We start from the raw sequence: 23,875 nt of genomic DNA on the forward strand, positions 1-23,875 counted from the left end.
ATTATCAATCAACAGTAACATTTTTTAATCATATATATCTACTGTACTATACCACTCTAGCACACAGCTTGTGTCTCTTTTGAAATCCATTATTGCTATTCTACCTTTTTGAATTGTCAATGTGACTGACATTGCAAAAGGTGATCCATTTATTGCTGAATTTTACAAATTTTGTTAGAGTAATTATAAGTCTTTGAAGTCAGTTTATAAGAATATAATAATTGATGAAGTGAAAAACAGGTTTTTATCTCTCATTTTATCAAGTTTTATATTACTTTGGATTTTGTACAAAATTTCTTTATATGTGATTTAACACTGAACCATCTTCCTGTACCTTCCTCAGTTGCATACCAAGGTTGCAGGGCTTCCTCACAGAGACTTGGGGGGGGGGGGGGTCATTATGCCAGACAAACCAGCAAGAATGACATGCTGTTATTTCTCATAACCATAGTTTCTTCAGCCATGAATTCAAATAGCAGCAACAAAAGCCTTCACTTCTGACTGTTGAATGAAAATATAAATCTAAGCCAGGGTTTCCCAAATTGTGTTCTGCAGAAAGTGAATAAGTGTTCAGTGATGTCAGTGACCAAGCTGTGTATTTTTAAACATGGAAGTGATTTGGGAAAGGGAATACCACTGTTTATGACCGGTCATAAAAATTGCCTGCAAGCCGATTACAACAATGGACGGCGAATCCTCTGTTCTCAAAACTGAACGAAATAACATCTGTGTTGCAAATGTCACTGACAATCAGCAGGGAAGTATAAAGAAAATTTCTCCACTGAAATTGAAGATCAAGGTAATCAGTTTCCGGTTCTCAAATCTAGTAATACTGAATACTTTCTTCGCAAGTTCATATTGTAGGGTGAAAGTGCTTGTTTCGAAACCATAGTGCCGTGATTTTTTAAAAGTAATAGGCCTACAGATTTAAATTTTAATATGAATAAGAGACAAGGGACTTTATTTAATTTTGGTGTTAAGAAATCTCTTATTGAAGGTGTTTGTGAGGCAACAGATAGTGGTTCATTTTCCACCTCCAGCCTACAAAGCAATCTCCATGATGTACGAAAGGAAGGGAAAACTACTAGCACACAGGAGAAAAAGTCTGCATTCACTTGTAAGTACTTATAATAATATTATAAGTACTTATAATAAATCACCAAAAATATTATAAATTTTTGGTGATTAGAATGGGATATGTCAATGAAAATCAGTGCAAATTAATTTAATGATGTTGGCCTGAGGAAACTACAATATGTTACAAGATTGCATTAGTCCAGTGATTGATAACTGATTTAAATGTAATTTTATATTTGTCAACATGTCACACTGTATATATAAGTGTACTAATACTCTATGATTGTGCCATAATTAATTATTAATACATTACAAAATAACCAAGGTGTTCCGTGAAAATTTCAGGATTTGTGAAGTGTTCTGTCGTAGGAAAACTCTGGGAAACGCTGGTCTAAGCTATATGTTGTACTGTATAAGATTACATTTATAACATAAAATTTGAATGCTATAAATTTTCCCTTTTGGTACTTTATCACGTTCCTTTTCCAGATCTGCAAAATTTAAATACAGTGCTGTGCTATTTTCCCATGATTTCTTGATTATTTGTCCTTCGGTTCTAATAATCCCTATTTGGCTTTAATTTGACTTTTTTTTCCCCTAAGTTTGTTTTTCAGCAATTTTCTTAGCCCCTTTCTGAGTAGTGTGTATATATTTGTTTTTAGGATTAAATGACTGGGAAACCGAGATAAGAAATAAAACAAATTTTAATGGCATGACTAGTTTCGTCTTTAACGGACTTCTTCAGGTGCAAAAAAATAAAAGAAAAAACCAATAAGAACCATAAAGGAAATAACTCTACACAGCACAAAAAAGGTTAGCATGTGCATTTCAATGTTAATGCATTGACATTTGTGTATTCAAAAACATTCTCTCTCTGACTTCATTGTTGGGTGTATGCATGCGCTCACAATCTTGGGTACACCAATATTGGATAGCCAGATAGTCAGATAGGTTATAATTTAGGTTGTTATTGAGATGTATAGGATTGAGAATGATTTCTTTAGATTCCACTATCTTTCTCTCTAATTCATCGTAACAATGGAAAATATTAGTAGACTTGTCCCATAGTACTGGATGGGTGTGGTTCTCTTCATTAGAATTTGCAGAAAACAGAACATGGCTAGACAGAGCACTGGCTCGCATTCTCCCATACCTTATGTTTATGTCTCTCTGATTTTCTTCAATGTGTAGCTCAATGGATTTTGCTGTTTGGCCAAAGTATTGTTTAACACAATTGCACCAAATCTGGTAGACACTGGGATACTTGAGGTTGTTATGTCTAGGTTTAGGTCCTCAATAAGGAGCGGAGTTTCTGTAGAGGTGTGAATAAAGTTTGTATGTTGTACTTCCAAAGAACCTTGGCCAATTTGGGAGAGACGGAGCTGATGTAAGGTAGAGAAACATTACTACCTTTAACATTTGTCGTATCCTTATTATGGCGAGGGAGTGGATTAAACAGGAATTTGTTAATAGTTTTTTGGGAATAGCCATTCATTTGAAAGGTAGTGCAGAGGAAATAAAGTTCTTTGTTTAGTTCATCATCATCATAAAGAAGGGAATGAACCTGATGTCCAAGTGTAGAAATGATTCCAAACTTCTGTGGGAGATATCTGTTCACGTGGGTAGGATTTTTGTAAATCGAAATCTTCAATTTCTCTGCTGAACGGGTCAGTTTAACATCCAAAAAACGAAGAGAACAATTAGCTTCTAACTCAGCTGTAAATTTGATGTTTGGATGTTGGTTATTCAACATCCAAACATCAAATTGATACAATAAATAATCAAATAATCAATGTTTGGATGTTGATTATTGTAAGCAGGAGAGAGAGTGACAAGTAGGTTCTTTGCATGGAGAGTAATTGGTGAGTGGAATGCATTGCCTGAAAGTGTGGTGAGTGCAAAAACAGTGAATAAGTGTAAGGCACAATTCAATAATCTTTTTGTGAGAGATTATAGACCTCCCACAATGAGTCCTTTGACTCCATGCAGGTCAGATAATAATATCTAGGATCAAACTTGTGTGTTCTATTTTGAAAGAATTTCAATATTGACATCTAATCATTCACAAATGACATTTAAACAACTATCACTGCCAACTGGTGCAGATATTTTCCAAGACAACTCTGGAAATCTCATCTTGCAGTTACAACCACTAATATTAGGTGAAGAGAGTTTGTCAAATGCATGATCCACAAAAACAACTCTCCTTCCTAAACACTGCAAATAGCACCCTCTGCAAATACCTACCTGAACATTCTTTGCTATTGATTTAACCTATCTTTCTTCCCACTGTTTGCTTGCAAAGTAAAAAATAACATCTACAGACGTGATCATTTTTTCCATGACATCCACTCTCTTACACTTCCAGCTTTGTACTCCATCATGGTTATCACAATAGAAAATTGAGGAAACTGACCAAATGCAGTCTATTCCTTAGCAGAATTTTATTCTGTAACAGTCAGCTGTTCTGTTGTCAGTGCGGCAGTGAGTCCTGTTTGCAGGTACAATATCCATGGTATCCATAAATTTCCATGGCCATGGTAGAATGCATAATAGCCAACAAAGCTCAAAACAAGTCTTGGAGTATTTCTTCAGTTTGTGAAATTGAAACATGTTGTGCTCAAGAACAGTCAAAACAACTCCCAAATCAGTTTACATTTTCTAACAGCTCAAGCAATGCCAAACGTATAAAAATGAAGGGTAAATCTGCTCCCCCCCCCCTCCCATTTAATCCTGGGGCACACAATGAGAGTTTTCCAAAAAAAAAAATTCAATTCTATATCACCTAATAGCTCTGACCAGCTGCTTGTTCAAAATCATTGTAAAAAATGGTTTTCATCTTGTATTTCTGAAGAGTAATCACTTTTTTTTTTTCTGAGACAAAATATGGCTTCCATAAAAATTAGTATACATTAGATCATCAAATTTAATTGGAAGCATCCATCAGAGGTACTTTCCTAAAATCTGGTTCAGTTTTGTTTGACATGGAAAAAGCATATCACATAGCTTAGAGGCTTAGTAACCTTCAGATTTATACAGCTTTGATCTTAGAGAAAATATCCTCTTTTCCATCAAGTGGAATCTGCTCTCTCTCTCTCTTTCTTGATCCTTTGTCAAGAAGAGGGATTTCTACAAATGTCATGTTTTTTGCTGTCCAAGTTACTTCATAACAGAACAGCTTCCTTCTACCATAAAAATGCTCTATGTGGATGATTTTACCATATTTTGCTACTCTTGCAATATGAGAGCTGGAGAAAGGCAGTTGATAGCAAGCTATTGATTGTATTTCCATATGAGCACTTGCAAATGGGTTCATATGTTAAAGGAATGTCTAGCCGAAATGGCTTGGTCCTTCACATGTTTAAATGACTTGAATCTCAACTCAGGAAAGATCCCACAGGAATGGAAAGAATGTATGATAGTTCTGTTGTACAAGAGCAGTGCAAAAACCAGTGTGTCTAACTACCAACCTATCAGCACCTCTGTAGTTGGTGGTGAAGATTTTAGAGAAGTTGATAAGAACTTACATACAGAAATGGGTTGACAGACAAGCCATACTTTGCGAAGAACATTATGGCTTTTACTAAAGGGGGGGGGATCATGTTTTAACAATATGATCAGTCAGCCGTAATATTATTTTATAATAATGATATGGCTAAGTTGGATGAAGGGAATGAATATATTATGATGCTGTTAGATTTCACTAAAGCATTTGATAGAATATTACATGAAAGGCTGCTGCATCAATTGGAAAGTATGGGATTAGAATATAAACTATTGACTTGGATAAGTGGTGGCTGACTGATAGGCTTCAGAAAGTGGTATAAGGTTGGTGTCAGTACTTGGTCCATTGTTCATTCTATACATTAATGATAATGGGAAGGATCTGACAGAAGATATTTTCAGTTGATTGCGAATGCAAAGATAAGCAGGGTAATCAGGTATGCTACTAATGTACAGTGCTAAGAATAATTTGAATAAGATGAATCAGTGGGCATTTACTCAACTGTTGAATACTGCTCATCTATCTGGTTGAACAATGCACAGGTTAAATTAATAGATACTGTTTCAATTGTCTGATGTCCGCGCGGTTAGCCTAGTGGCTGTGCGCTTTGCAACCATATGACTGGGGAAGGAGTGTCCCAGGTTCAATTCCCATCGAAGACGTGAGGAATTTGAGGATCTTCCTCAGCCATAGCCAAGTCAGCTGGTCTTGGGCGCGAGCAGTAGGTCTTTTTCTGCCAGTTTATCTGCCGTTTTTCATCCTGCAAGTAGGCAAACCGGCCCCGTGAACACACATGGATCTACAGCCATAAATACTTACCCCCCCCCATGATGGGGAGAAAAAGGGAGGAAACTCGATATGAAATAAATAAATAAATTGTCTGATTCAATTAATTAATTGAATCAGACAATGTGTATCATTTCTGGAACAATAAAGACTACTTCATCATATTGGCTGCCAGTTCTGAGCCACATGCAACCACTACAACTACGATGCCAAGACAACCTGATTCACAAATATAACAAAATTTGTCAGAATCTACTACTTCCTATACACTCTGATATTGACAGTTTTACATCACAGAGGCTTAAGTCAAGACACCTGCCTATTATAATGGCACAATGACTTGTCACTGAGGTCTATGATGCAAAGCATGGCAGACAGAATGGACTTCCCAAGCTCCAGTAATCTGGCAGACTGTCTTTAACCCAAACAGCCCTCCATCAGGGTTCGACCTATCTTGAAAAATATGGACCTAAATGAACCCTAAATAGGGTTCACACCAACCACGGTAGGTGCAGAGCTTCCTTGTTTACTTGGGGAATAAGACCAAACTCATCTTGTGACTGTGGTGAGGATAACCAAACTATACAACATATCACGTTCGACTGTCCTCACCGAGCCTACACAGGGACCTGTAACTGATTTTATAACAGTTTCTACAGATGGCGTTGATTGGCTGTCAAACTTAGACATTTAATTTTAATTTTATGCTTATTTGTATATTTTATATGTATATATATGACTACAGTATCACTTCACACTATTATATTCTTTCATATATCTTTTATGCATTTTATTATCTTGTACGTACTTTTTTTTGTGTGCGTGTGTGCAGTGGCATATTTAGATATTTCTCGCTCCTAGGCCCGCAGAAAGTGCTGCCCCTCATATTTAATGAACATGTTGATTTACGTGCATAACCTATTTATATCGTAAATTCATAATATAAATATATTATGACACCCAAAATGTCCTATTCTTCGTCTTGCCGCTCACTTGGCAAAGGTATTTATCACTTCCTCGTAGTCCAGTGCCCCTGTAATTTTGCTCTCAATTTGTAGAACTGCCAAATTGCTGAGCCTTTCTTCTGTCATAGTTGTTCTATGGTAGTCCTTCAACCTTTTGAGGGTGGAAAACGATCATTCAGCTGAGCAATTTGTTGCCATCTTATGCAGAAAAATCGTAACAGCAGTGTCCAAATTGGAATATATATACTGTAGGGAACACTCCTGTCGAATTTTCTGTGAAAGTTGTAGGAATGTGTTTATTTCTAGGCCACTTGATTTCAGGTTCGCTCTGAAGTGCAGACATTTGTTTACAAATTCAGGTTCAGTATCAATCGAAAAGTGTTCTTGAATTTTTTTGCCCCTTTTATTACGTCCTTTTCACATATCACATGCATTTGGGAGAAACCGGAACTCCTTCGAGAGGTTTTCATACGACACTTTTCTTTGATTTATTTCGAATGAGAGACTGTGCACAATTGTGTCATAAGTATCAGTTTTGAAACTGACTGATGGATTGTACTCGTCTTCATTTTCATTACTTTCATCTGCACTGTCGTCAAAAAACCTGGTGGGCTTTTTCTTCCTCTTTTTCTCTTCCTCATACAAGTCAACTCCACTAGGTTTCTTGCCTTGTTCTTCATAGGATTCATAGAGTAACTCTAATTCTTTGAAATATTCTTCGAGGGACCCGTGCAGTTCACACACAGTTCCTATATCAATGTTTAAACTTTGTAATTTCTTGCTTGTGGCATTCATTCTTGCGAGAATATCACCCCCGTAGACAGGTCATGATCCCAACCTCCAGTGACTGAAGTTCCCATAGAATCCCACTTGCTTCACATCGCGTAACTTTCTTCTGGGTGGTGTCATTTTCAATTTCGGACAAAGTGGAAATTATTTCCTTCCATCCTTCAAGAAGACTCTGACAGGCATCATCATGAGCTGACCAACGAGTAGGAGAAGGACGTTTGATTACTTTTGCAGAAGTTTCCAGGTGCTTTCTTAGAACACTCTACCGATGTGTTGAAGATGTGAAAAATACGTACAGTTTCTGAAGGACATCAAAAAATGTGGAGGAGTACCGATAGGATTCGCCAGCGCAAGTACCAATTAGAGATAGAGAATGTCCAGTGCAAGGTGTGAATTCTGCCAATGGATTTATTTCAAGAATTCTTGCTTGCAGTCCTGTGTACTTGCCTGACATGTTACTAGCATTATCATATGCCTGCCATCTACAATTTGCTACATCAATTCCAACTCGTTTAGTGAAGTCAAAACTGCCTCTTGTAACTCTTCAGATTTGTGACTTACATTAGGAATGAAACACAAAAAACGCTCCACAGGAGTTCCACATTCTTTCACATATCGTACAATGAAGGACAGCTGATCAACATGAGACAAGTCTGGTGTTGAGTCAACACTTATGGAATAGTACTTAGCTATTTTAAGTTCTTCCACAATAAATTTGATTACTTTCTCGCCCATTATTTTAATAAATTCCCATATGTGGCAAAGGAAAGATAGGAAACGAAACCTTTTCCTTTTTTCCCGTTTTTGGCAATGTGCTCAGCAAGAAAGGGATCAAAGTCACTAATTAACTCTAGACACATCATTACATTTCCATTATGTGCAGAACTGAAAATGTCATCCTTTCCCCTCAAAGCAAGTCCTCTACTGGCTAATGTTTTTACGACTGCAACTATTCGTTTTAACACCGCCTTCCAGTACTTAATTTCTTCTTCTAGTTGCTGAGTTATTTGTAAGTCAATTCTCCCTGCAAGATTTGCTCTTTGTTTCAGAGCTATCAGACAGTTCATTTGACTAGTTGCTTTCTCGTGATGACTCACTCATGCTTCTGCATTTTTCCAGTCATTAAATCCGCTGACAATGTGACTATCATCAGCTCCCCCTCCACCAAAAAGGTGACAAAGCACACAGAAGATCTTTCTGGTACTAGAAGATTAAACAAGAAATCTCATTATTTTTTTTGCCATTAATCAGATTCCTCTCAATGAGTTTCTTAGAAACATGTCTTACTTTATCAGGATAAGCTCTTTGTGAGTAATGACCCACTCATTTGGGTCATTAATCACTATCACTCACCTGTGCTGCCAAATTGTTGGGATTTGTTGTAGGCACATCATTTGAAACAGATTCAATTTCCATCTCCTCAACCACTTCTTGTTCTTTTTCCAAATCACAGTTACTATTAGCAGATACTGATGCAAAACAACTGTCTAGTTTCCTTGTCTTTGATACTACTTCGTTAATTTTCACTTTCTTTTCTTTTCTCCTCTTCCTATATTCACTACCACTAAGTCGCTTTCTAACGTCACTCATGTTTTAAAATTTAAATAGTAATTTAAAACACGCAGGAAGTATCAGAATGATTTACACAATTTATAACTTTTTAAAAGCAAAACAATAAAACAGTATTACCTCCACTCTGATGACAACATATGACAAGGGCACTGAAAACTCTAAAAATAATTTCAGATTGAGCACGTATTAACTGCCACAACGATATCAGGATACTGAACTGAAGAATTGAAGGAAGGGCAACAGTTAACAATCTTAATTTGAATTTGAAATAATAAAGAAGGAAAAGTTGTTACGGTTAGTAAGAATAATACCGACACAAAATTAATTAGCATCAATCTCTCCCGACCACGATCCCTATTGCCTTTGTGTCAAGTTACCAACAACAATACAGTAGCTTTCCGTGCACGTCTCAGTCTGTATAGTTATGCAGAATCTGATTACATGCCAGTATGCTTGCAGACTAAACTTACAATGAGGAAAAGAAAAATATTTCTCTACTTGTAAGTAGATGCGGCATATAAGAAACATGTTATAATTACAAAAATGAGAGCCTGGAAATTTCTGCCACCCCTCAAAATTTGCCGCTTTAGGCCCGGGCCTATACCTAAATACACCACTGGGCATATGCATGTATTCTTCTTAGCCAAATGCTAAATAAATAAGTGGGCAAATGATAATGACTATCAATTCAATGTTAATAACCATAAAGTTATGCACTTTTGCATGATGAGATTTCCAGTATATGATATTGGTGGGATTATGTTACAACAAACTGATGACACTAGAGATCTTGGAGTTATGGTGGGAAACTGAAGATCGAGGCTCACGTAGCAGAAATTGCAAAAACAATTAAAATGATAATTGTGATGTTGAAACATACAGACATGTAAGGATAAGGAAGTCATGCCTCTTTACATGGTCTTCACATGCACCTGAGCTGCTGTGCACAGATTTTGGTCTCTGTTTGGAGGGGATGAAGCTGTGGAAAATATGCAATGAAGATAACGAAGGTGATATTAAGATTATGGAATGTAAATTACAAGGACAAACTGAGAATGTGGACTGCAGACCCTTGTAAACAGGAGAAAGATGGGTGATAAGATAGAGATATATAAACTTCTGAATAGATGTCATACGATATCTTTTGAAATTTAAAATTTTTCATTCTATGGAAGGCTGAGAGAGAAAAAGGGCATCCATTTTGTGTATGGTTAAGAAAGAGGTGAGAGCTAGATTTTTCTTTCACAAATCAGTGAGTGAAGCAGTTTGCCTGTTGAAGTAGTGAGTGTATTCAGTGTGAATGAGTTTAAGAGAAGGTATGACATCTGGTGTGGGTGAGCTACAGCCTTCCTCGATGAGTTCTTGCCTCCCTGAAGGTCTTGGATAACAATAATAATATGTTTATGATAGAAGACTGTTTGTGTGCACTTTTGCCTGAAACATTGTTGCCTTGATCCTGATTCAGAACTAATGCTTGGATAAAGGATAATCCCTGTTGGCAAGGATGCAAGTGCTTGGCTGATTTTCAATAAAAAACTAACTAAAATCCATGTCAACTACAAAATAAGTGGCAGAGAATAACGAACATTTGCACTCTTTCACTTCTTGGATTGCAGATTGAAATGCTCTACTCCATCATCTGTACTGAGCACTTCTCTGATGAAGACTGGTTTATAGGTCTCAGGTCTATGTCACTACAAGAAACAGTATACTTCAGTGTTGGAACCCATCTACAATCAGAACTGCATCTGATGCATTTTGTCTTTATGTTGAAGTGAATGAACCATCACTCTTGTTTCAACAACAACAACTGTATTTCCAATATACTGTTAGAATAAAATCCCTGTCACATAAAGAGTGTTGTATCTATATTGAGAAAACATATATTTTATCTCCCCCCCCCCCGCGCGCTTGGTCAATACGTTAAAAAATCCCAGAATTCCTATGGTGGTAAAACACTCATAACAGGAACGTAGTCAGGAATGCACATCCATCATTGAAATAGAAAAAGTCATCAAAAATCTGAAATGTGAAAAGGCAGCTAGAGTAGATGAAATTTGACCAGTGGCTGCATTGCATAATTCAAAAAGCCTGGTCAGAGGATCAAATTCCAGATTGGAGCAGAGCTCTCATAGTACCCATCTATAAAAAGGGAAATAAAACTGAATGTGAGCATTACAGAGAAAACACTCAATAGAGAATTTCTCTACTGAATGGCAAAGAACTATTGTGGAAGAGAAGCTTGGTGAAGAACAAGCTGGAATCAGGCCAAATAGACTAACTATATATATATATATATATATATATATATATATAGTTGAGAAATCTTGGGAATGTAACAAGGATTTGTATATAAGTTTTGTTGACCTGGAAAAGGCATATGACAAAGTGGAAGAGGAAAGCTCTTCAAATCGCTACAGTTATATGGTATAAATGGGACATTATATTGAGCAATGCATTGTCTCTCTTTAAGCTGTAAGGCAGCAGTTAGAATTGAAGGAGGTGCAGGAAGATGGTTTGATGTTAAATTAGATGTATGACAAGGGTGCACATCATCTCCACTGTTATTCATTATCTATATGGATCACATTATGAAGGAAAGTGGTATTAAATCTGATATCAAAATTGGTGATGTTAATCTTAGCTCTTTACTTTATGTAGATGATGTTATTCTTCTGAATAAATCCAGTACAAGTCTGCAAGATTACCTGACTAAACTGAATAACTGTTGTAATAAATTTGGTATGAAAATAAGTAATAAAAAGACAGACAAGGAAATAGGGAAAAACATTGAAAGCATCAACTGTATTCTGAATGTTGATTCTTGTAGATAAGTTTATACGTTGGTTATACATAGCTTTTACTTTTTCAGGAATTAACGTTGTCAATTCCTGAAAAATTGAAAACCTGAATATTGAACTTATAGAACAAGTTAAACATTTCAGATATTTAGGCACAGTATTTGGTGAAGATGGCAAATTAAATTTGGAAATAGACAACAGAATTAGTAAAGCTGGTATGGTAGACAGTCAGCTGAATAAATTTATATGGAATAAGAAAGAAATTAGTCAAAACTAAATTAGCTATATACAAGACAGTGTTCAGACCAATTTTAACTTATGAATCTGAAAGCTGGGTTAGAAATAAAACACTCAATCAAAGCCTGGTGACTTCTGATATGAGAGTTCTGAGAAAGATTAGTGGAGTGAACAGATGTTCACTCCACTAATTTCCAGGATATTAGGAAAGAACTTGCCATTGTTAACATTCAGATATGTGTTAGTAGAGTTAATCTCAGGTGGTTTGGTCACTTAAATAGAATAGGAGAGGAAAGATTAGCAAAACAAGTGTTCTTTGCCAGATTGGCAGGAAAAGACCCAGAAGAAGAAGACTAAGATATAGATGGATTGATACAATAAAAAAAAAAAAAATTTTAAAAAAGTGCCTTAAAAGATCTGATAATGTTAGAGTCTTAAAAGATAACAGATTAATTTGGAGGAAAATTGTTGATCGGTAGTTAGTAATGGTGTAGCTTTTTCATGTAGTACTATCAAAATTATCCTGTAGCCTTTCATGAACAGGTCCCACAGCAGGTCAATTCCCTCTTCCCCCAGTGCCTTCCATGCCTCCACTGGAATCCTGTCTGGACCCACCGATTTTCCATTCTTCATCCTCTTCATGGTCTTCTTCACTTCCACTCTACTGATGTTCTGTACCATCCCCTCAGAAGGCTGCCCATCTTCTCTGAGTCCTCACATTTTCCTCATTCAAAAGTCCCTCAAAGTATATTCTCCATCTGTTTCTTATGTCCACATCCTTCCATAATACTTTTCCTTTAGTGTCTTTTATCTGCCTCACATGTAAGATGTCCTTTGCTGCTTTATTTCTACATTTTGCTAGTTGGTAAATTTTTTCTGTCCTTCCTTTGTTTCTAATTGATCATACAGATCTTGATATGCCATGGTCTTCGCCTGTGCCACAACTCCCTTGGCTTCTTGCTTTCTCTATCCTCTTCCACTCTTGACTCATCCCACTTCTGTTTTGCCTTCCTCTTAGCTGTCACTGCTTCTTGTACATTATTATTCCACCACCAACCCTCCTTCTGCTCTCTAATCTTTCCAGATGTCTCACCAAGCACCTCGATTGCACAGCTCAGGATCACTTTTGAATTATGTTTCCACCAATCTTGTACACTTTCTGGTCCATCCAAAATCCTCTCTAACACCCTCTTCCTAAAACGATTCCTCACACTCTCTTATGTCCACATCTCTCTCCATACTACTCTTAATACTTTTATGCAAGTTTTCTATAGGAAATAAGAACTATATCATCCACATTCAGTGCCTTGCTCGGATGTTCACTATTGATAACAAGCCATTTGGGATCAAGAGAATTGATTCTGCAGACTCTTCAACTTGATAATCTCATTCCCTTAAGAGCCCATCATCTGCCTGTATCTCCACATTAGATACACGAAAATCATATTTTCGTGTATCTAATGTGGAGTATCACATCATTTGCAAACATAGTGAAACAGAGAGATGAAAGCAAACTATACCAGGTTAATCTTGAACTTAAGCTATGCAGAGACTAAAGGAGAAAGTTGTTCTTCCTAGTTTTTGTATTGTCATCTTACATACTTCTTCCCGTTCAGATGCAATAATATGCCTATGTGCGAGTACTCTGGTTCTGACTGACCTATCATTTATATTTTAATCAGTCCTCATTTTACTAATGAATGCAGTTAGCACTTTTAACATAAGAAGATTTTATCTTCAAATTTATCTTGTGTATTTAATTTTTTTACAAAGAAATTAATATGTTCACATGTATACACATACTTAGAACTGTATATTTTATTCTTAATACATTTTAGGATTTACACACACACACATACACACACAACATTTTTAACCTCGGACATGGTACATTATACAATTTAGATGCTAATGTTCCAGTAAAAATCTAAACAATAACTATTTCCTCCATTTCTGAGCATTTTCTTTTCAAGAGGTTCCCAAACATTATGGCCACTTTTATGACATTTATCTTCTATATATATATATATATATATATATATATAAAAGCTACTTTCATATATGACTTAGCTTTATCATATTTTTCTCTGTGTTCTTGAAGGATACATGTTGATTTACTTGCCATGAAAATTTTTGATGTTTTTTTCTTTACCTGAACTATCTCTATAACTTCTTAAATTTTTTGTTTTCCTCTCCTTGCAGATATCATCATAGTGCTTTTATGGCTAAAACATATTTTTTCCACCTGATCACTCAAATTTTTGCCCTCTCCCCCCCAGGTACTATTTGAACTTCTGAGTCTGCAGTGTATATCTGAAAGCAGCTTGACTTTAATGCCTTTTAAAATTTTTTGTATGTTTTTATCTTTCCAGTGAGGTACTCATTTTTATCCTGCTTGATATGATGATCAGTTTGCTGCCTGAGTTGGATAGCATCTCTACTCTCTAGCAAACAACCTGTGGGTATGAATCCCATTATGAAATGGATGTGTGTGAGTTTTTAGTGATATTTTGAATAAAATTTCTTTTGTACAGCTAGTCAACACCAGGATTTTGCAAAACCCATTTTGAAAAGTGTGTTTCTTTTTCTCACATTCTTTTATTTTACCACCTGAGTTAAAAACAAATTCAAATTCAGTTGAGAATTCAGAAGGAGCATTAAATGGTTGAAGTACAACTCAATATATATATATATATATATATATATATATATATATATATATATAGTTGATTGTGATGTTGATTGTATCCTTACAAACTGTGGTTTCTAGTGAAGAATTTATAGAGACAAAAACACACAGTTGGAATAATTATTTACTTATAATTAAGAAAATAATATTTGATGTTTCAACTTCTCTACTGAGGTCATCATCAGGAAAACATATGTACATGACACTAGATAAAAGTAAGATGAATCTGAATACTTTGTTAATAGTTTACACTAACCTGACCTGGCAAAAAAAAAAAACCCTTTAAATTAAAATATATTAAACAAAATATATACAAAATTAATTCACAAAATAAAATTAACTTTTATAATACTGATATGTATGAAAAGTTTATCTTATTTTTTTTAAATTTAATTTTATTTTTTATGTAGGAGGGGGGGAATGACTTACCAACTCCTTGAGTGTAGCTGATAGTTGTAATAATTTGAGCTGTCGATTCCTTCAACTATCGGTTGTAGTGGTGTGTTTGTTTTTGTGTATTTTTGGCAGGCCATAAATTCTGGGAGTGTGGGCATAATATGGTATCAGTTTTTAAACGGTTTCCTCTGGCTACATGATCACTGACTTGATTAGTTCTGTTGTTTTTATCTTTTATGCAGTTTGTAGGGTTGTAGGTAACCATTTGGTATATGTTGTGGTCAGATACCAATCGGTTTCTGATTAAGGATGACTGTAGAATTGCCTTTATCTGCTTTGGTAATAATAATGTACTTTGGTTAAATTGCAACTTAGCTTTTTATTGGAATTTAGTATGTAGGATATTTCCATAACTACCACCCTACAAACTGCATCAAAAAGAAAACAGCAGAATTAATCAAGTCAGTGATCATATGGCCAGAGGAAATAATTTAAATACTAATACCGTATTATGCCTATGCTCCCAGAATTTATGACCTGATAAAAATAAACACACACTGTAACCGATAGTTGAAGTAATTGACAGCCTCAATTATCACAACTAACAACTACACACACATGGAGTTGGTAGGTCATTTCCCCCTCCTATATAAAAATACACAATGCTTTATAAACAAAATTAGAAACATCACATTCAATAATGAAGATTTATTAGTCACCCTTGACATAACTGCCCTTTTTACTAATGTCCTGATCAGTGATACTATTCTTCTTGTTCAGAACATATTTCCACTCGATATCATGGCCTTCTTTACCCACTTACTTCACTCCAGGTATTTCATGTGGCGAAATAATTTTTACTTACAAAAAGAAGGTACAGCCATGGGCTCACCACTTTTCCCCCTTATAGCTAAGTTTTACATGGAAAACTTCAAGCAACATGCTCTAGATTCAGCAAGCCTAAAGTCGAAAATCTGGCTCAGATATGTTGACAGTATACTCGCCATTTGACCCCATGGCCATAAAACATTAAATACATTTCTAAGCCACCTGAACAAACCACACAAACATATCCATTTCACCATCAAGATTGAAAACAATACCTCTCTTCCTTTTCTAAACACACTTGCAACACATCTTTCCTCAGGTCACCTCTCCTTCACTATCTACCACAAACCTACACATACAGGCATACCACCATCCAACACAAAAACTAGGGATCATCAACACCCTCAAACACAGAGCCCTAACAATTTGCTCCAATGAGCAGATGCTGAACAAAGAATATGAAATTATTAGCCAAATGTTGTAAAAAATGACTACAATAACAAAAAAAGGTTCAGAAGATCCTCCACAAAAATACCATTTAAAGCAAAAAAAATTACAAGAATGCCATACCATACATCAGGGGCATATTAGAAAAAATAGAACACTACATAAATACAATATTAAGGCAACTTTTCAAACCTCCTACAAAATTAAGAAATTTACTCAGCTCATCCAAAGATCCTCTTCCATATCTTGCCCACCCAGGGGTTAATTGTGTGACATGTTTGAAATGCCTGATCTGACAGGCCTGTTTTACCATAGTGGAGGAATTTAATGTGATGTTTATGTGCATCTTTTCTTATTGGGATGGTGTATCCTGTTTCCCCTATGTAAGATTAGGTTGTAGGTGCACTGAATTGTATGCATTCACTTAAAACTATGAAACACTTATTGAATGATGTTATATTTGGACAATAGTTATCATGGAAAAGAAGGGCACTAGTTTAGCTTTGTGTTTATTATAGTAAACTTCCTCAGTGACAAGCAATTTCAAGTACAGTGATATGGACAAATTTCAGAACTGGAAATTGGACTAATTGTCCAGTGTTTCAAAATGGGTGAAATTGGATCATTAATGAGAAGGCAGGTGACATAAAAAAAAGAAAAGCTGATATTCTTATTAGTGATTTAAACAGCTGAGTAGAAATTAAATACCAGACATAATAGAAATATTTTGGAAAAATTTGAACTTAAGGGCAAAGCAAGTAATAACTTTTAAGTGCTACCTCGATGTCTGTTCACGAAATGCACTGGACACTACAAATATAATTTCAGCATAAAGGGTGTAAATTCACGTTTTTTCACGTGGATTTATTTTAAGCATAATAAAAATTGTCATATTGAAAGGAAAAATATGTAAACATTTTAAAAAGAACCAAATTGGGCAGCTTCCGGAGGTGAACTGTAGATTTACTTATTCAAACATGTCTGGAGAGGGGGGGGGGGACAAAAAACTGAAAGCCCTTAAAAATGCAAACCAAACCTTGAAGACTCGTTGGTAAGATCTAAAGAAAACATTGATCGCAGGGAGGTAAGTGGTGAAATTGTCAGCAAGAATTTAGAACTTCATGTTGGACAAAAAAGTGATAAGCCACAAGTACAGAAAAGAATAAATTGTATTGAAAGAAAGCTAGGTGTGTGACGGTAACTAAATAAAAGTTTGTGCGAACACTTTGGGAAGAAGATAAGTATCATGAAGGTGACAAAATATTTGGGTGTCTATTCAAAAAACTTAAGTGGAGATAGAAACACACATGTATAACTGATTGTGATATTGATTGTATGCTCAGAATAATAAAGGTCAAATGAAATCTGAAGATAAAGATCTCCTAGATATTTTGTAATACTTTGAAAGAATGTTAATGAGAAGTGACACAGGGGTGGTAGAAAATATTCAAGAGGAATACACTCAGGAGTATATTCCTCTGAGGTAGAAAAGAGAATACCTCTTTTCTACCTCAATCAGTAATAACGTAGAAAAGCCATCAAAAACCTGAAATGTGGAAAGGCAGCTGGAATAGATGACGTTCAACAAGAAATGCTCAAATATTATCATCATCAGAGATCTTCAGAGAATTAAGGACTTGTCGAGGGAGACTATGCATTGCCCACGCCTGTCATATTTTCGCTTAAACTCATTCACAACAGATGCACTCATTGTTTCAATAAGCAAACTGCTCCACCCACTCTGTTTTGGGAGATGAAAATCCAGCTCTCACTCCTTTCCTTAAAGACACAAACTCAACTTCCTCGGATGCTTCCTTGTCCCCTTCTTACCTTTCATATAACAAAAAAATTCCATAAACAAGTATGCTATAACCCCTCCTCTTTATCCTCTTTATTAGTGACTACAGTCTACATACAGTAGTAAACAAATTAATATGACCAAGCCCAATTTTCGTCAAGATCAGAGGCCTAACTAGTTCAGCTGAATATTCCTTTAACTTATCTGCAGATATTCTATCTGTCCATATTGCTGATTTCTTATCCACATTCTAGAATCTTCTTCTAATTCATCTCAATCTCTTCATCCAGTGTAGTGGTAGTACTATGTTGCATACACAGATTCATAGATCCTACCAAAGTATGGAAGTATTTGAATAGTCCCATCTGCTTCTGACACAAGGTACCATCTGCAATATAATGATAAAATTCTTTTCTGTTGCTTTTAGCCTTCACAGCCAATTTCTTTTCATTCTCCAACTTAGCTTTCCTAACAATACTAGTAACTTTTCTGACCTGCTCTCTATATATATTTCATAACTCATCTCATCCTTATTCTTTTGATATTTCTTCTTCATCATCTTCTTATGGCTCTCTTGCTTAATAACATTCACGTCCATTTCACCTTGTTTATTCTTTGAACTCTAGGGACACATTCAGATACAGCATCGTTTAATCATCTTTTCAAAGCTTCCCATGTAATAGAGATATACTTCCTATTTAGTAAATTATATCATTGACCTATAATATAATATAGGCCTATAATAAATATGATATTCTCTTGAGTTTGTCTTAATTTTCAGCTTTGTAGTTCAGCATGTGGCCTTGACTAATTTGAATATCCATATACTTAGCTAATTTCCAGGTCAGTGTGGTGTGATGATGATTGTCACAGACTGAATGCAAAATCATTCAGAAATATGGAGGGCTAAAAATTGTACAGTGACTGTACTACGTAACTGAGAATGCATGATCGGATCAGATGAATTGGAGTGTCAGAGAAACAACTACCTATTGAAAGGAAAATAAGCTGAATGTGACACAGAGGAATTTATCCACTGAGTATTTAAAGTAAGATTTATGCAAATATACTTGAAAAAGGATGAGGAAAATCATGTAAAAGAAACTTGGGGAAGAATCTAGGTTGACACCAAATAGAGGTTATCAGAATCAGATTTTTACTTGAAAACAAATAGTCTGGAAAACATGGTTAAAGGTAAACATCAGAATATAGCAATGTGCATTTGTTTTGTATATTTTGCAAACGCAAAGCAAAAACTGTTCAAAATCCTATTTTTTTGGAACATAATATTGAACACAGCAACATATCCTAATGTTATTATTATTATATGCTTATCGCCATAGAATCAGAAGACTCATCTTGGGAGTCCTACACTAACCTTCATACACACAATACCTATCATACCTCTCCTTAAAACTCATCCACTGATAGCTAATTCTGGCAATTAATTCCACTAATTCACCCACTTCTAATTAAAACTCTAGTGCACATTCTTACTAACCATGCTCTTACACAACTTCTAGGTGTGATCCCTTGTATTCTCCCTACTTGTCATGAATTAAAAAATTTTCATTGTGTCAATCTTATAGAAACCCTTTAATAACTTATGTTTCTATCATATATGAGAATGCATGACCTGTCACCAGTTTGGTCATTCACCTCTGAATTCTCTCCACTACCTCTTGATCACCAAGATACCAGGGTGACCAAATCTGTGCACAGTAGTCAAGATGTGGCCGAATCATAGTCTTATAAAGAGGAATAATAACTTCCCTAACATTACTTTAGTGTGTTTTTCAACATCCAAGGTCATTTTTTTTAGCTATTTTGAACTTTTGCAATATGCCTGTGAACTTTGACTCTCTGTGCCCCATCAGTCTGATACACAGTATGTAACTTTTCCAACTCGAAATGTATAACCTTACATTTTGCAACATGTAAGGTTATATGTTGCAAATCATATAACCTTACATGTTGCAAATCATATAACCTGGATGATAATCATTATCCTTCACCCACAACACCAATTTATTTAAATTATCCTTCAGGATATCTATATCACTTTTAAACATTGACCCTCTCTAGTTTTGCATCATCAGCAACAAACTGAATATCCTTCTTTAAATCTTTCTTTATTTTATTAATATACAGATTAAAGAGTAGTGGCCCTAGTACAGAACCTTGAGACACTCCACTAGTCATCCTTATTCTCTTAGATTCTGCTACTACATATGCTATTTAATAGTATCTGTCCATCAGCGCCCCCCCCCCCCCTACACACAACACACCCATGCTACCAGTTTCAAAACCATTCCATTTGCTCCAACTTTTGTCATCGTTTTCCATGTAATATTCTGTCACATGCCTATAATTTACTCACTATTATAAAATGTGAGTAAATTACTAAGGCAGGGCCTACTCTTTATAAAGCCATCTACCTACCATGGAGTATTGTATTCCTTTCCACCCACTATTGGATTTTACCTTTAATCAACTTTTTGAATACTTTACCACCACTCTCTAAGATGTTAATTAGTCTGTAATTTGCTACATCTGTCTTGGAGTCACCTTTATATAATGGAACTATCTTATTGTCTTTCCACTCCCTTGAAACTTTGTCAGAGTTGAGCCTTAGATTGAACAACTTCATCAGAGGCACTGCCAGTTCTCTTGCACAGTTGTATAGCACAAAAGCTGACTGCAATACACTCCCACTACTATATTCACGTTGATTTTTTTTTCAATATGCTAAATACCTCATGTTCATCTACCTCAATTTTAATATGCATCTCTCTCATGTCAGCAACTACAAAATCTCCACCTGGATGATATACCTTTGGAAAGAGAACACTCAGCAGCCTGTCTACTTCTTTTCCTTCTGTCATCTTTCTGCCATTACCATTTATTTAAGTCATTCTTCCTTTTACTTGCTATATAATGAAAAAACTCTTGGATTTACTTTGGCCTGCTTAGTTAATTTTCTCTCAAAATCTGATTTAGCCTTTCTTACCAAACTCGTCACCTTTCTTGCTTTCACTTCATACTGCTCTTGAGTATAGTATACTGATCACCATTTCTTTGTATTCCCTCAATGGCGGTTTTTTTTTTTCAGCTCTTGCTTTATATCTGTACTCATTCACTTAATCCCCACTTGGTTTATCCTCCTGTCATGGGTATGCAGTCCGATACTGCTTCTAATAAACAATCCCTGACTACTTCCCATATACTGCTGACATTCTTTCCTTGTAGCTTCTGAAGCTATGACACTGATATACCTGCTATGTCTGTCATAATTACCAGCTTTATAGTTCAACATAGATCCTTTTTTTGACAGAGAATTCTACATGTTTAGCAACCTCCCAGAACAAGCCTGCATGGTCGTTCTTCCCAGTTGAAGGCAGAGTTTCATCTTGAATATGGATACATCAGAAGATGTATCCATATTCAAGATGAATATGGATACATCTTCAGATTCAGCAGTCAAACCCCTGGTCCCCTCCATGACATGCTGTTTCAGGTAATTATCCCTTGGCAACTGTATAAATTCCACTTAAATTTTGCCATACCCCCTCTCCTCCCTCCAACGTATGTCCCCATAGTTGAAGTCCCCCCCACCATAATCATTGCTTTTCCTTCTTGCACTTGTGTTAATTTGTCAATGCATGGCATCCACATCTTCCCATGAATCCCCTGGTCTATATCAGTATCCAACGATATATTTTGTTTTCCTATTTGCATCTATTTCACACCAGATAGTTTCAAATAAACCATCTCACCCACATCATCTAAAATCCTCTAACTTCTAATTTTGCTGGTTGAAGTTCTTCAGCTATCATTAGTAAAACCCCACCTCCTGGCTTATTCCCCTGTATCTTCACTAAAAATAAATTACCTTTTACATTCAATTCCTTTCCTGTTACATTCAATTCCTGTAACTATATAATTTTCTATCAACCAGCTCTCACTGATGCCTATAAGTTTTGGCCAAGTCGAGTTGACCTATACCTAAAACTCCTCTCCTTTATTACAGATACTTCAGGCATGCATTTCAATATCCCCTTGGACCCACAGTTCACCTTGTGTAATGTCATTACCAACCCATTATGATTTGCAACCTGTGAAATGCCATTTAGCATTGCACACTCATTTCTGTGCGCACACGCACACACACACATGCTCCTTTGTCTCGAGAATGGCTGAACTCTCACTTGACTGCATTCCCACTTAAAACTTCTAGGTTCCCATATATGTAATATACTTAAGTTGAACAACTTCATCAGTATCTGCTTAGAATTTAAGCAGATACTGGAAGATGATTTGATGTAAAATTGGGTGTAAGATGGAAGAAGTACCATCTCCACTGTTATTATCATCTATATGAATTACATTATTAAGAAAAGTAACATTGAATCTGATATCAAAATCATAAATATTCAAATTGCCTCTTTACTTTAATGCCGAAAATATTATGCTCATAAATAAATTTTGTACAATTCTTCAGAATTTTCAGAATCGTTCCTTGTGCTGTCTAGAAAAACCAAGTTATGATAGAATGGAAATAACTTTTCACTTTCTGATTATACAATTCACCAATAATTAAGAGAAATTCTATTATTGTTTGTATTTTTAAATTTCTAAAGGTGTGGGTAATTCTGCAGTCATGACGCTCTGACAATGCATTCCAATCATTCTCCACTCTTTGTGCAAGAAATCTGCTTCTTACTCTTTATATATTGATCCCATATATGAGAGATCTATAAGCACATCAGTGCCATTTGTTATGCCATTGCTCACATCCTCCTAATGCAGCTTACAGGGGGTGACCTCGTTTTCTCCCATCTCTCACTATTTTATGAAAAACATCTTCAACATTAATCCTGTAACAACCCCTTACCAACTTGTATGTCTTTTATCATATCATCTCCTTCTCCTACTATCAACCAAACTGTAAATTGCACCTTCTCAATATTCCAGTGGCCAGAAACTACCTTTAGTCATCACCTCTGGACCATTCCAACCTCTTTATCCTTTTGAAAACCAGGTAACCAAATCTTTGCACAGTAGTCCATATGTATCCTGATCCAGGCCTTACGCAATGAAACCAAGTCTCCTTACTTCTATAAGTCAGCATCTTCCACATCATTGCCAGAATTCATTGTGTTGTCCTCACAATTTTGGCATTGCATCCTCTGAATTTTAGATCCCCTTTCCACCATCACTGCAAACTCTCTCATTTTCTCCAATATATCCCCGCCAAGTATAAACTCTACATCCCATCTTTATTTTCCAAATTTTAAAACTATACACTTTGCAACATCGAAATGGCATCCATACTTCCATGCTCATTCACTCAGTCTATTCAAGTAAGTCCTCTTGTACGACCACATCTGCTCTACTCCTCATAGTTCTTCCCGACTTTCCATCCCTGCAAATAACTGAATGTTCCCATTCAAATCCTCCCCAATATCATTAACATATGAATTAAACAGTAATGTTGCTAAAACAGACCCTGAAGCACACCACTAGTGACTTTCCTCTTTCGGGATATTGCTCTCCATATACAACTTGCTGATACCAATCAGATAGCCGTTCTTCAATCCAATGCACTAATCTAATATTACCCTATTAATCACTTCATGGTCACTCTCACCAATTGGAGGAGATTTGACACCTCATTTATAATGACATCCTCTGATGAGATTATCAAATCCAAGACCCTCAGTCCTTGCATGTCTGTTCTCCAATATATCTTGAGAAATTCATTATGTCATTGTACATCTCTAATTTGACTAGTTCCAGTTCTTTTCCATTGATATTTGGATATTGATATTATATATTCAGTTCTACTCATGTTGGGTTGGACTTTGTTCAAGTAGCTGACTTTTTTTTTACTGTTTATCCTGGATCCCTGATGAAAATAGCACAAATCTTGTTAAACCAAGTGATTCCCTGACTGACTTGATGTGTCCTCATGTTATTTCTTTT

At 35.7% G+C, this 23,875-nt stretch overlaps 1 protein-coding gene across 7 annotated transcripts in view; it reads left to right on the forward strand.

Annotated features, from left to right (window-relative positions):
• Window positions 1-23,875, forward strand: part of LOC150108191 (uncharacterized) — a 368,644-nt gene that overhangs the window by 258,985 nt on the left and 85,784 nt on the right. The gene's annotated exons all lie outside the window — the stretch shown is intronic.

Source organism: Typopeltis vanoorti, chromosome 3, assembly GCF_054136105.1.
Source record: "Typopeltis vanoorti isolate ZY-2024b chromosome 3, IOZ_Tvanoo_1.0, whole genome shotgun sequence".
Taxonomy (NCBI): Eukaryota; Metazoa; Arthropoda; class Arachnida; order Uropygi; family Thelyphonidae; genus Typopeltis; species Typopeltis vanoorti.